The 15000-nt window shown below is 36.6% G+C and overlaps 1 non-coding gene across 1 annotated transcript; it reads left to right on the top strand.

Moving 5' to 3' along the window:
• Positions 1-12108: 12108 nt before the first annotated feature.
• Positions 12109-14029, top strand: LOC143260365 (small subunit ribosomal RNA). The gene has a single exon (XR_013034505.1). It is a non-coding gene; the product is annotated as a small subunit ribosomal RNA (ribosomal RNA).
• Positions 14030-15000: the final 971 nt, after the last annotated feature.

Genomic DNA, 15000 nt, shown 5'->3' with positions numbered 1-15000 from the left:
TGACCATTGCAATAATCGATCGGAAGCTATACACAGCAAGGAATACGAATATTATACCAAGAGATCGAAAACAATACGCTGTTCGGACGTTTTGACTAGCTGTCGCACAGTGCAGACGCGTCGACCCGTCGCTCCGCATTTCGAGCGCAATTTCAGTGGTTTTTCAGTTCAGAAAATTACAGAGAGTGTTTGGTTGTGTTGCAGGAGTCAAACTGAATGATTTGATGCATAAAGTTTAATTAAACTCCCATTAGTTTGCCGGGAAACATCGATTATTCCGATCTAGAAAGAGACAGAGACAGTCGATCCGCGTTATGTTAAATATCTCCAGGTTACCGATTCCACAAAATTATAAAAAGTATACGGCTGTGTAGCGGGGATCAAAACGAGTAATTTCATGTATAAAGTTTAAATAATCTCCCAATAGTTTGCCGGGAAACATCGATAATTCCGATCTAGAAAGAGACAGAGACAGTCGATCCGCGTTATGTTAAATATCTCAAGGTTACCGATTCCACAAAATTATAAAAAGTATACGGCTGTGTAGCGGGGACCAAAACGAGTAATTTCATGTATAAAGTTTAATTAATCTCCCAATAGTTTGCCGGGAAACATCGATTATTCCGATCTAGAAAGAGACAGAGACAGTCGATCCGCGTTATGTTAAATATCTCCAGGTTACCGATTCCACAAAATTATAAAAAGTATACGGCTGTGTAGCGGGGATCAAAACGAGTAATTTCATGTATAAAGTTTAAATAATCTCCCAATAGTTTGCCGGGAAACATCGATAATTCCGATCTAGAAAGAGACAGAGACAGTCGATCCGCGTTATGTTAAATATCTCAAGGTTACCGATTCCACAAAATTATAAAAAGTATACGGCTGTGTAGCGGGGATCAAAACGAGTAATTTCATGTATAAAGTTTAAATAATCTCCCAATAGTTTGCCGGGAAACATCGATAATTCCGATCTAGAAAGAGACAGAGACAGTCGATCCGCGTTATGTTAAATATCTCAAGGTTACCGATTCCACAAAATTATAAAAAGTATACGGCTGTGTAGCGGGGATCAAAACGAGTAATTTCGTGTATAAAGTTTAATTAATCTCCGAATAGTTTTCCGGGAAACATCGATAATTCCGATCTAGAAAGAGACAGAGACAGTCGATCCGCGTTATGTTAAATATCTCAAGGTTACCGATTCCACAAAATTATAAAAAGTATACGGCTGTGTAGCGGGGACCAAAACGAGTAATTTCATGTATAAAGTTTAATTAATCTCCCAATAGTTTGCCGGGAAACATCGATAATTCCGATCTAGAAAGAGACAGAGACAGTCGATCCGCGTTATGTTAAATATCTCAAGGTTACCGATTCCACAAAATTATAAAAAGTATACGGCTGTGTAGCGGGGATCAAAACGAGTAATTTCGTGTATAAAGTTTAATTAATCTCCGAATAGTTTTCCGGGAAACATCGATAATTCCGATCTAGAAAGAGACAGAGACAGTCGATCCGCGTTATGTTAAATATTTCAAGGTTCCCGATTCCACAAAATTATAAAAAGTATACGGCTGTGTAGCGGGGACCAAAACGAGTAATTTCATGTATAAAGTTTAAATAATCTCCCAATAGTTTGCCGGGAAACATCGATAATTCCGATCTAGAAAGAGACAGAGACAGTCGATCCGCGTTATGTTAAATATCTCAAGGTTACCGATTCCACAAAATTATAAAAAGTATACGGCTGTGTAGCGGGGACCAAAACGAGTAATTTCATGTATAAAGTTTAATTAATCTCCCAATAGTTTGCCGGGAAACATCGATTATTCCGATCTAGAAAGAGACAGAGACAGTCGATCCGCGTTCTGTTAAATATCTCCAGGTTACCGATTCCACAAAATTATAAAAAGTATACGGCTGTGTAGCGGGGATCAAAACGAGTAATTTCGTGTATAAAGTTTAAATAATCTCCCAATAGTTTGCCGGGAAACATCGATAATTCCGATCTAGAAAGAGACAGAGACAGTCGATCCGCGTTATGTTAAATATCTCAAGGTTACCGATTCCACAAAATTATAAAAAGTATACGGCTGTGTAGCGGGGATCAAAACGAGTAATTTCGTGTATAAAGTTTAATTAATCTCCGAATAGTTTTCCGGGAAACATCGATTATTCCGATCTAGAAAGAGACAGAGACAGTCGATCCGCGTTATGTTAAATATTTCAAGGTTCCCGATTCCACAAAATTATAAAAAGTATACGGCTGTGTAGCGGGGATCAAAACGAGTAATTTCGTGTATAAAGTTTAATTAATATCCCATTACTTTGCCGGGAAACATCAATACTTCGATCGCGCGAGAGAGACAGAGAAACGAACAGTCTTTTTTTCGATTTACGGCTAAAATAAATTTTTCTCATTTTATTCAATAACATATTCTTGCTTAGATAACTTTTTTACATAGGGATTAAGCATTTAGAACGAAATCTAATGTCAGAAAATGGCACTTTACTCTTGACATTTTTCGGTTTTTTCAATTTTCTGGAAAATCCTATCATTAGATTTTTTTTAAAATACGATATTCTTGCTTAACTAACGTTTTTACAAAGGGATTAAGCATTTAGAACGAAATCTAATGTAGGAAAATGGTACTTTACTCTTGATCGGTACGTTGGGACTTTGAAAATATTCGGGCGTTCCAATCGCTCGTCTGTTGCATCATAGCGCGTCTCGGCGCAATCGACCGATTCGCTCGACCCATTATTTTCGATTTACGGCTAAAATAAATTTTTCTCATTTTATTCAATAACATATTCTTGCTTAGATAACTTTTTTACATAGGGATTAAGCATTTAGAACGATATAATGTTTAAAATAAGGGCACTTTACTCTTGACATTTTACGGTTTTTTCAATTTTCTGAAAAATCCTACCATTAGATTTTTTTAAAAATACGATATTCTTGCTTAACTAACGTTTCTACATAGGGATTAAGCATTTAGAACGAAATCTAATGTCAGAAAATGGCACTTTACTCTTGACATTTTTCGGTTTTTTCAATTTTCTGGAAAATCCTATCATTAGATTTTTTTTAAAATACGATATTCTTGCTTAACTAACGTTTTTACATAGGGATTAAGCATTTAGAACGAAATCTAATGTAGGAAAATGGTACTTTACTCTTGATCGGTACGTTGGGACTTTGAAAATATTCGGGCGTTCCAATCGCTCGTCTGTTGCATCATAGCGCGTCTCGGCGCAATCGACCGATTCGCTCGACCCATTATTTTCGATTTACGGCTAAAATAAATTTTTCTCATTTTATTCAATAACATATTCTTGCTTAGATAACTTTTTTACATAGGGATTAAGCATTTAGAACGATATAATGTTTAAAATAAGGGCACTTTACTCTTGACATTTTACGGTTTTTTCAATTTTCTGAAAAATCCTACCATTAGATTTTTTTAAAAATACGATATTCTTGCTTAACTAACGTTTCTACATAGGGATTAAGGATTTAGAACGACATCTAATGTCAGAAAATGGCACTTTACTCTTGACATTTTTCGGTTTTTTCAATTTTCTGGAAAATCCTATCATTAGATTTTTTTAAAAATACGATATTCTTGCTTAACTAACGTTTTTACATAGGGATTAAGCATTTAGAACGAAATCTAATGTAGGAAAATGGTACTTTACTCTTGACCGGTACGTTGGGACTTTGAAAATATTCGGGCGTTCCAATCGCTCGTCTGTTGCATCATAGCGCGTCTCGGCGCAATCGACCGATTCGCTCGACCCATTATTTTCGATTTACGGCTAAAATAAATTTTTCTCATTTTATTCAATAACATATTCTTGCTTAGATAACTTTTTTACATAGGGATTAAGCATTTAGAACGATATAATGTTTAAAATAAGGGCACTTTACTCTTGACATTTTACGGTTTTTTCAATTTTCTGAAAAATCCTACCATTAGATTTTTTTAAAAATACGATATTCTTGCTTAACTAACGTTTCTACATAGGGATTAAGCATTTAGAACGAAATCTAATGTCAGAAAATGGCACTTTACTCTTGACATTTTTCGGTTTTTTCAATTTTCTGGAAAATCCTATCATTAGATTTTTTTTAAAATACGATATTCTTGCTTAACTAACGTTTTTACATAGGGATTAAGCATTTAGAACGAAATCTAATGTAGGAAAATGGTACTTTACTCTTGATCGGTACGTTGGGACTTTGAAAATATTCGGGCGTTCCAATCGCTCGTCTGTTGCATCATAGCGCGTCTCGGCGCAATCGACCGATTCGCTCGACCCATTATTTTCGATTTACGGCTAAAATAAATTTTTCTCATTTTATTCAATAACATATTCTTGCTTAGATAACTTTTTTACATAGGGATTAAGCATTTAGAACGATATAATGTTTAAAATAAGGGCACTTTACTCTTGACATTTTACGGTTTTTTCAATTTTCTGAAAAATCCTACCATTAGATTTTTTTAAAAATACGATATTCTTGCTTAACTAACGTTTCTACATAGGGATTAAGGATTTAGAACGACATCTAATGTCAGAAAATGGCACTTTACTCTTGACATTTTTCGGTTTTTTCAATTTTCTGGAAAATCCTATCATTAGATTTTTTTAAAAATACGATATTCTTGCTTAACTAACGTTTTTACATAGGGATTAAGCATTTAGAACGAAATCTAATGTAGGAAAATGGTACTTTACTCTTGACCGGTACGTTGGGACTTTGAAAATATTCGGGCGTTCCAATCGCTCGTCTGTTGCATCATAGCGCGTCTCGGCGCAATCGACCGATTCGCTCGACCCATTATTTTCGATTTACGGCTAAAATAAATTTTTCTCATTTTATTCAATAACATATTCTTGCTTAGATAACTTTTTTACATAGGGATTAAGCATTTAGAACGATATAATGTTTAAAATAAGGGCACTTTACTCTTGACATTTTACGGTTTTTTCAATTTTCTGAAAAATCCTACCATTAGATTTTTTTAAAAATACGATATTCTTGCTTAACTAACGTTTCTACATAGGGATTAAGGATTTAGAACGAAATCTAATGTCAGAAAATGGCACTTTACTCTTGACATTTTTCGGTTTTTTCAATTTTCTGGAAAATCCTATCATTAGATTTTTTTAAAAATACGATATTCTTGCTTAACTAACGTTTTTACATAGGGATTAAGCATTTAGAACGAAATCTAATGTAGGAAAATGGTACTTTACTCTTGACCGGTACGTTGGGACTTTGAAAATATTCGGGCGTTCCAATCGCTCGTCTGTTGCATCATAGCGCGTCTCGGCGCAATCGACCGATTCGCTCGACCCATTATTTTCGATTTACGGCTAAAATAAATTTTTCTCATTTTATTCAATAACATATTCTTGCTTAGATAACTTTTTTACATAGGGATTAAGCATTTAGAACGATATAATGTTTAAAATAAGGGCACTTTACTCTTGACATTTTACGGTTTTTTCAATTTTCTGAAAAATCCTACCATTAGATTTTTTTAAAAATACGATATTCTTGCTTAACTAACGTTTCTACATAGGGATTAAGGATTTAGAACGAAATCTAATGTCAGAAAATGGCACTTTACTCTTGACATTTTTCGGTTTTTTCAATTTTCTGGAAAATCCTATCATTAGATTTTTTTAAAAATACGATATTCTTGCTTAACTAACGTTTTTACATAGGGATTAAGCATTTAGAACGAAATCTAATGTAGGAAAATGGTACTTTACTCTTGACCGGTACGTTGGGACTTTGAAAATATTCGGGCGTTCCAATCGCTCGTCTGTTGCATCATAGCGCGTCTCGGCGCAATCGACCGATTCGCTCGACCCATTATTTTCGATTTACGGCTAAAATAAATTTTTCTCATTTTATTCAATAACATATTCTTGCTTAGATAACTTTTTTACATAGGGATTAAGCATTTAGAACGATATAATGTTTAAAATAAGGGCACTTTACTCTTGACATTTTACGGTTTTTTCAATTTTCTGAAAAATCCTACCATTAGATTTTTTTAAAAATACGATATTCTTGCTTAACTAACGTTTCTACATAGGGATTAAGCATTTAGAACGAAATCTAATGTCAGAAAATGGCACTTTACTCTTGACATTTTTCGGTTTTTTCAATTTTCTGGAAAATCCTATCATTAGATTTTTTTAAAAATACGATATTCTTGCTTAACTAACGTTTTTACAAAGGGATTAAGCATTTAGAACGAAATCTAATGTAGGAAAATGGTACTTTACTCTTGATCGGTACGTTGGGACTTTGAAAATATTCGGGCGTTCCAATCGCTCGTCTGTTGCATCATAGCGCGTCTCGGCGCAATCGACCGATTCGCTCGACCCATTATTTTCGATTTACGGCTAAAATAAATTTTTCTCATTTTATTCAATAACATATTCTTGCTTAGATAACTTTTTTACATAGGGATTAAGCATTTAGAACGATATAATGTTTAAAATAAGGGCACTTTACTCTTGACATTTTACGGTTTTTTCAATTTTCTGAAAAATCCTACCATTAGATTTTTTTAAAAATACGATATTCTTGCTTAACTAACGTTTCTACATAGGGATTAAGCATTTAGAACGAAATCTAATGTCAGAAAATGGCACTTTACTCTTGACATTTTTCGGTTTTTTCAATTTTCTGGAAAATCCTATCATTAGATTTTTTTTAAAATACGATATTCTTGCTTAACTAACGTTTTTACATAGGGATTAAGCATTTAGAACGAAATCTAATGTAGGAAAATGGTACTTTACTCTTGACCGGTACGTTGGGACTTTGAAAATATTCGGGCGTTCCAATCGCTCGTCTGTTGCATCATAGCGCGTCTCGGCGCAATCGACCGATTCGCTCGACCCATTATTTTCGATTTACGGCTAAAATAAATTTTTCTCATTTTATTCAATAACATATTCTTGCTTAGATAACTTTTTTACATAGGGATTAAGCATTTAGAACGATATAATGTTTAAAATAAGGGCACTTTACTCTTGACATTTTACGGTTTTTTCAATTTTCTGAAAAATCCTATCATTAGATTTTTTTAAAAATACGATAATCTTGCTTAACTAACGTTTCTACATAGGGATTAAGCATTTAGAACGAAATCTAATGTCAGAAAATGGCACTTTACTCTTGACATTTTTCGGTTTTTTCAATTTTCTGGAAAATCCTATCATTAGATTTTTTTTAAAATACGATATTCTTGCTTAACTAACGTTTTTACATAGGGATTAAGCATTTAGAACGAAATCTAATGTAGGAAAATGGTACTTTACTCTTGACCGGTACGTTGGGACTTTGAAAATATTCGGGCGTTCCAATCGCTCGTCTGTTGCATCATAGCGCGTCTCGGCGCAATCGACCGATTCGCTCGACCCATTATTTTCGATTTACGGCTAAAATAAATTTTTCTCATTTTATTCAATAACATATTCTTGCTTAGATAACTTTTTTACATAGGGATTAAGCATTTAGAACGATATAATGTTTAAAATAAGGGCACTTTACTCTTGACATTTTACGGTTTTTTCAATTTTCTGAAAAATCCTACCATTAGATTTTTTTAAAAATACGATATTCTTGCATAACTAACGTTTCTACATAGGGATTAAGCATTTAGAACGAAATCTAATGTCAGAAAATGGCACTTTACTCTTGACATTTTTCGGTTTTTTCAATTTTCTGGAAAATCCTATCATTAGATTTTTTTAAAAATACGATATTCTTGCTTAACTAACGTTTTTACATAGGGATTAAGCATTTAGAACGAAATCTAATGTAGGAAAATGGTACTTTACTCTTGATCGGTACGTTGGGACTTAGAAAATATTCGGCCGTACGCGGCGCGTCTCGGCGCTTCGAACAGCTCCGGTGTCCCCATTATTTTCGATTTACGGCTAAAATAAATTTTTCTAATTTTTTTCAATAACATATTCTTGCTTAAATAACTTTTTTACATAGGGATTAAGCATTTAGAACGATACATTGTTTAAAATAATGGCACTTTACTCTTGACATTTTACGGTTTTTTCAATTTTCTGAAAAATCCTATCATTAGATTTTTTTAAAAATACGATATTCTTGCTTAACTAACGTTTCTACATAGGGATTAAGCATTTAGAACGAAATCTAATGTCAGAAAATGGCACTTTACTCTTGACATTTTTCGGTTTTTTCAATTTTCTGGAAAATCCTATCATTAGATTTTTTTAAAAATACGATATTCTTGCTTAACTAACGTTTTTACATAGGGATTAAGCATTTAGAACGAAATCTAATGTAGGAAAATGGTACTTTACTCTTGACCGGTACGTTGGGACTTTGAAAATATTCGGGCGTTCCAATCGCTCGTCTGTTGCATCATAGCGCGTCTCGGCGCAATCGACCGATTCGCTCGACCCATTATTTTCGATTTACGGCTAAAATAAATTTTTCTCATTTTATTCAATAACATATTCTTGCTTAGATAACTTTTTTACATAGGGATTAAGCATTTAGAACGATATAATGTTTAAAATAAGGGCACTTTACTCTTGACATTTTACGGTTTTTTCAATTTTCTGAAAAATCCTATCATTAGATTTTTTTAAAAATACGATAATCTTGCATAACTAACGTTTCTACATAGGGATTAAGCATTTAGAACGAAATCTAATGTCAGAAAATGGCACTTTACTCTTGACATTTTTCGGTTTTTTCAATTTTCTGGAAAATCCTATCATTAGATTTTTTTAAAAATACGATATTCTTGCTTAACTAACGTTTTTACATAGGGATTAAGCATTTAGAACGAAATCTAATGTAGGAAAATGGTACTTTACTCTTGATCGGTACGTTGGGACTTTGAAAATATTCGGGCGTTCCAATCGCTCGTCTGTTGCATCATAGCGCGTCTCGGCGCAATCGACCGATTCGCTCGACCCATTATTTTCGATTTACGGCTAAAATAAATTTTTCTCATTTTATTCAATAACATATTCTTGCTTAGATAACTTTTTTACATAGGGATTAAGCATTTAGAACGATATAATGTTTAAAATAAGGGCACTTTACTCTTGACATTTTACGGTTTTTTCAATTTTCTGAAAAATCCTACCATTAGATTTTTTTAAAAATACGATATTCTTGCTTAACTAACGTTTCTACATAGGGATTAAGCATTTAGAACGAAATCTAATGTCAGAAAATGGCACTTTACTCTTGACATTTTTCGGTTTTTTCAATTTTCTGGAAAATCCTATCATTAGATTTTTTTAAAAATACGATATTCTTGCTTAACTAACGTTTTTACATAGGGATTAAGCATTTAGAACGAAATCTAATGTAGGAAAATGGTACTTTACTCTTGATCGGTACGTTGGGACTTAGAAAATATTCGGCCGTACGCGGCGCGTCTCGGCGCTTCGAACAGCTCCGGTGTCCCCATTATTTTCGATTTACGGCTAAAATAAATTTTTCTAATTTTTTTCAATAACATATTCTTGCTTAAATAACTTTTTTACATAGGGATTAAGCATTTAGAACGATACATTGTTTAAAATAATGGCACTTTACTCTTGACATTTTACGGTTTTTTCAATTTTCTGAAAAATCCTATCATTAGATTTTTTTAAAAATACGATATTCTTGCTTAACTAACGTTTCTACATAGGGATTAAGCATTTAGAACGAAATCTAATGTCAGAAAATGGCACTTTACTCTTGACATTTTTCGGTTTTTTCAATTTTCTGGAAAATCCTATCATTAGATTTTTTTAAAAATACGATATTCTTGCTTAACTAACGTTTTTACATAGGGATTAAGCATTTAGAACGAAATCTAATGTAGGAAAATGGTACTTTACTCTTGATCGGTACGTTGGGACTTAGAAAATATTCGGCCGTACGCGGCGCGTCTCGGCGCTTCGAACAGCTCCGGTGTCCCCATTATTTTCGATTTACGGCTAAAATAAATTTTTCTAATTTTTTTCAATAACATATTCTTGCTTAAATAACTTTTTTACATAGGGATTAAGCATTTAGAACGATACATTGTTTAAAATAATGGCACTTTACTCTTGACATTTTACGGTTTTTTCAATTTTCTGAAAAATCCTATCATTAGATTTTTTTAAAAATACGATATTCTTGCTTAACTAACGTTTCTACATAGGGATTAAGCATTTAGAACGAAATCTAATGTCAGAAAATGGCACTTTACTCTTGACATTTTTCGGTTTTTTCAATTTTCTGGAAAATCCTATCATTAGATTTTTTTAAAAATACGATATTCTTGCTTAACTAACGTTTTTACATAGGGATTAAGCATTTAGAACGAAATCTAATGTAGGAAAATGGTACTTTACTCTTGATCGGTACGTTGGGACTTAGAAAATATTCGGCCGTACGCGGCGCGTCTCGGCGCTTCGAACAGCTCCGGTGTCCCCATTATTTTCGATTTACGGCTAAAATAAATTTTTCTAATTTTTTTCGATTACATATTCTTGCTTAAATAACTTTTTTACATAGGGATTAAGCATTTAGAACGACATGTTGTTTAAAATAATGGTACTTTACTCTTGTGATTTTTCGGTTTTTTTTGATTATTTTGAAAAATAAATTTTTGTAATTTTTTTAAATGCGATATTCGTGATCAGTGAACGATTTCACATATGGATTAAGCATTTAGAATCGTGCGGACGCGTTATTAAAAAAGTTTACTCGATGCGATGGGACTTTAAAAAGTTTGTGAAAATTTTCATATTGGGAAAAAATGTGTAATTTTTTGTCTAGTTTACGGTAGTGTAATTTATTTTAATGTTTACTATAAAAATTTTTTTCGTTCGTTCACGCGCTATGTTACAACAGCACGGCCGGGCGGTCTGTTGCCGCAGCGGTTTACACTCATAAGCGCGCGTGCTATTCGGCCGGCGGCGCCGGCGTCCTTGCCGGCCGTTCGGTATCTATAAGAGATACACGGTCCGTGCGAGGCGGACGGAGCAGAGCGGGTTTTGGGCCAATTCTACGATCTCGGTCGAGAAGCTGTCTCAGAGCTCCTTCGGGGCTTCGGTCCTGACTGTTTCGTGCCGTTTACGTTACGGACTTTTCTCCACACAGCGTGGCCACGGGTCGGTGTCTTTGACCGAATGGCCCATATGTGGCAAGCCCTACGGGGTTGGTTACCCGTATGCACTTTGTATGTATACTCGTACTCACTGAGCAATCGACTCTTCTGTCCGAGCGATGGAAAAATTTTTTAAAATGCATCTGTAAGATTTGGAAGCAAATCGTACCAATTGAAAACTGTGGCTAAAATGAAATAGCCCAGTGGAGAGAGAAAACTATCAAAAAACTGATTTTTTAAATCAAGAGGTGTCAGAAATCGAAATGCCTAGCGCGAGCGGAAGAACACGCTTTCTCGCCAGTCCAGCATGTGTCCTGTCCGTTCTTCCTCGGCTTGCCGATTTTGCCCAGATCAGAGGTTTCGTGCTTCCGGCGGTCAGAAGATCAGCGTGAGCGTACGCGCTTCCACGACTATGGCATCACCCATGTACTTTTTCCTTTGAATATATTTGAGTACATAAAAAATATTAAAACATATAGAGAGAACTGTGTCTTGGATCTTAAAAATTTGTCAATAGCGATGATATATTATTACTTAACTTGAAGTATTTGTACGTTTTAGCTGGGACGTACATTTATCTTACAAGATGTTAATAGCGAGACTCTTGAAGATAAAATTATCTTGTGATTTTATGAAGGCAAAGATAGAAACGTACGAAGCTGGCGTACGTAGAAAAATGTGATTTTATGATAGAACAAAAATATAATACGTACGTTTTTGGGCGTACGGTAAAATATCTGTATGGTAGAAAAATGAAAGAAATTGAGCGTTAAAGAAGATATGTTACAAGCGCGGAATGTGGCAAAACTTGTACATATTTGAAAGAGAAAAATGGTGTGTCGACCTGACATATATATATGAAACAGGCGACGATGGAAAAGGATTTAAATTTTGTCCATTTTATATATACATATTGTATAGTTCCCTGGTTGATCCTGCCAGTAGTCATATGCTTGTCTCAAAGATTAAGCCATGCATGTCTCAGTACATGCCGTATTAAGGTGAAACCGCGAATGGCTCATTAAATCAGTTATGGTTTCTTAGATCGTACTAAAATTTACTTGGATAACTGTGGTAATTCTAGAGCTAATACATGCAAAACAGAGTTCCGACCAGAGATGGTAGGAACGCTTTTATTAGATCAAAACCAATCGGTGGCGGGTGTTTACACTCGTCCATCGTTTGCTTTGGTGACTCTGAATAACTTTGTGCTGATCGCATGGTCTTATAGCACCGGCGACGCATCTTTCAAATGTCTGCCTTATCAACTGTCGATGGTAGGTTCTGCGCCTACCATGGTTGTAACGGGTAACGGGGAATCAGGGTTCGATTCCGGAGAGGGAGCCTGAGAAACGGCTACCACATCCAAGGAAGGCAGCAGGCGCGCAAATTACCCACTCCCGGCACGGGGAGGTAGTGACGAAAAATAACGATACGGGACTCATCCGAGGCCCCGTAATCGGAATGAGTACACTTTAAATCCTTTAACGAGGATCCATTGGAGGGCAAGTCTGGTGCCAGCAGCCGCGGTAATTCCAGCTCCAATAGCGTATATTAAAGTTGTTGCGGTTAAAAAGCTCGTAGTTGAATCTGTGTGTCACAGTGTCGGTTCATCGCTCGCGGTGTTTAACTGGCATTATGTGGTACGTCCTACCGGTGGGCTTTGCTCTTCACGGGGCGGTCCAACTAATATCCCATCGCGGTGCTCTTCACTGAGTGTCGAGGTGGGCCGGTACGTTTACTTTGAACAAATTAGAGTGCTCAAAGCAGGCTACCTTCGCCTGAATACTGTGTGCATGGAATAATGGAATAGGACCTCGGTTCTATTTTGTTGGTTTTCGGAACCCCGAGGTAATGATTAATAGGGACAGATGGGGGCATTCGTATTGCGACGTTAGAGGTGAAATTCTTGGATCGTCGCAAGACGGACAGAAGCGAAAGCATTTGCCAAAAATGTTTTCATTAATCAAGAACGAAAGTTAGAGGTTCGAAGGCGATCAGATACCGCCCTAGTTCTAACCATAAACGATGCCAGCTAGCGATCCGCCGAAGTTCCTACGATGACTCGGCGGGCAGCTTCCGGGAAACCAAAGCTTTTGGGTTCCGGGGGAAGTATGGTTGCAAAGCTGAAACTTAAAGGAATTGACGGAAGGGCACCACCAGGAGTGGAGCCTGCGGCTTAATTTGACTCAACACGGGAAACCTCACCAGGCCCGGACACCGGAAGGATTGACAGATTGATAGCTCTTTCTTGATTCGGTGGGTGGTGGTGCATGGCCGTTCTTAGTTGGTGGAGCGATTTGTCTGGTTAATTCCGATAACGAACGAGACTCTAGCCTGCTAAATAGACGTAATTATGGTATCTCGAAGGCTCTCGGCTTCTGCCGGTGGGGTTTTTACTACCAACGTACAAACAAATCTTCTTAGAGGGACAGGCGGCTTCTAGCCGCACGAGATTGAGCAATAACAGGTCTGTGATGCCCTTAGATGTTCTGGGCCGCACGCGCGCTACACTGAAGGAATCAGCGTGTGTTCCCTGGCCGAAAGGCCCGGGTAACCCGCTGAACCTCCTTCGTGCTAGGGATTGGGGCTTGCAATTATTCCCCATGAACGAGGAATTCCCAGTAAGCGCGAGTCATAAGCTCGCGTTGATTACGTCCCTGCCCTTTGTACACACCGCCCGTCGCTACTACCGATTGAATGATTTAGTGAGGTCTTCGGACTGGTGCGCGGCAATGTTTCGGCATTGCCGATGATGCCGGGAAGATGACCAAACTTGATTATTTAGAGGAAGTAAAAGTCGTAACAAGGTTTCCGTAGGTGAACCTGCGGAAGGATCATTACAATGTTCCAATATATCTCAAAGAGAGAGGAGAGGAGGAGAGAAAATGAATTCGATTAGTTTGTGGATAAGAATTCATATAAAAAAAAAAGATATTGTTGAGCCCGCCAGATCATTCGTGCGTGATTTACACGGCCAGACGTGTGTACTACACGTATTAGGCCTTTGATCTGCGTTGCGTAGGCCACAACAAATCTTTCAAAGAGAGAGAGATATATGTGTTGTTGGGGTTTGTGATTATGAAGGTGCCCCAACGCACAAAAATATATAAAAATGTACAAAGTTGGGATGTGGTGTGGTGGAGAAGAGTTGGGCCCGACCAGATCATTCGTGCGTGATTTACACGGCAGACGTGTGTACTACACGTATTAGGCCTTTGATCTGCGTTGCGTAGGCCATCTTCCTTCCAAGACACACACGTGTTGGGGTTTGTGTGATTTTATGATAGTGCCTCAACACGGAAAAATAAGCGTACGAGAAGAGTTGGGCCCGACCAGATCATTCGTGCGTGATTTATACACGGCCAGACGCGTATTATATTACACGTATTAGGCCTTTGATCTGCGTTGCGTAGGCCATCTTCTCGATAGAGAGAAAGCCAATGTATTCTTTTTTCTTTCTTTACACACACACACACACAGTTGTAGTAGGACAGGGAGGGATGCGAGCGTGCTAATCACGCTTCCTCAAGTCTTCGCTGTGGTGTAAAAAAAAAAAAGAAAAAAAGGAATCGTTGGGAAAGTCCAAAGGACGAAAATATCGGGCAGTCTGAAGATAACTTAATGCTCGTTTACATTGGTATCAAGAGAGACCGGCTTGTGTAGCTCGTTTCAATGCTGTGTCGTTGTCATTGACACCCTACTCTGTTGCGCGCTAGTGGCAGCATGAGCGTGGGACGTATATATATATGACACCCAGCTAGAGCCGGCCGTGAGTCCGTCCGGTGTAAATAACGACGAAAGGAGAGAGAAA

Source organism: Megalopta genalis, chromosome 11 (assembly GCF_051020955.1).
Source record: "Megalopta genalis isolate 19385.01 chromosome 11, iyMegGena1_principal, whole genome shotgun sequence".
Lineage (NCBI taxonomy): Eukaryota > Metazoa > Arthropoda > Insecta > Hymenoptera > Halictidae > Megalopta > Megalopta genalis.
The sequence above is the reverse complement of the archived record's forward strand: the minus strand, read 5'-3'. Positions and strand labels throughout refer to the sequence as shown.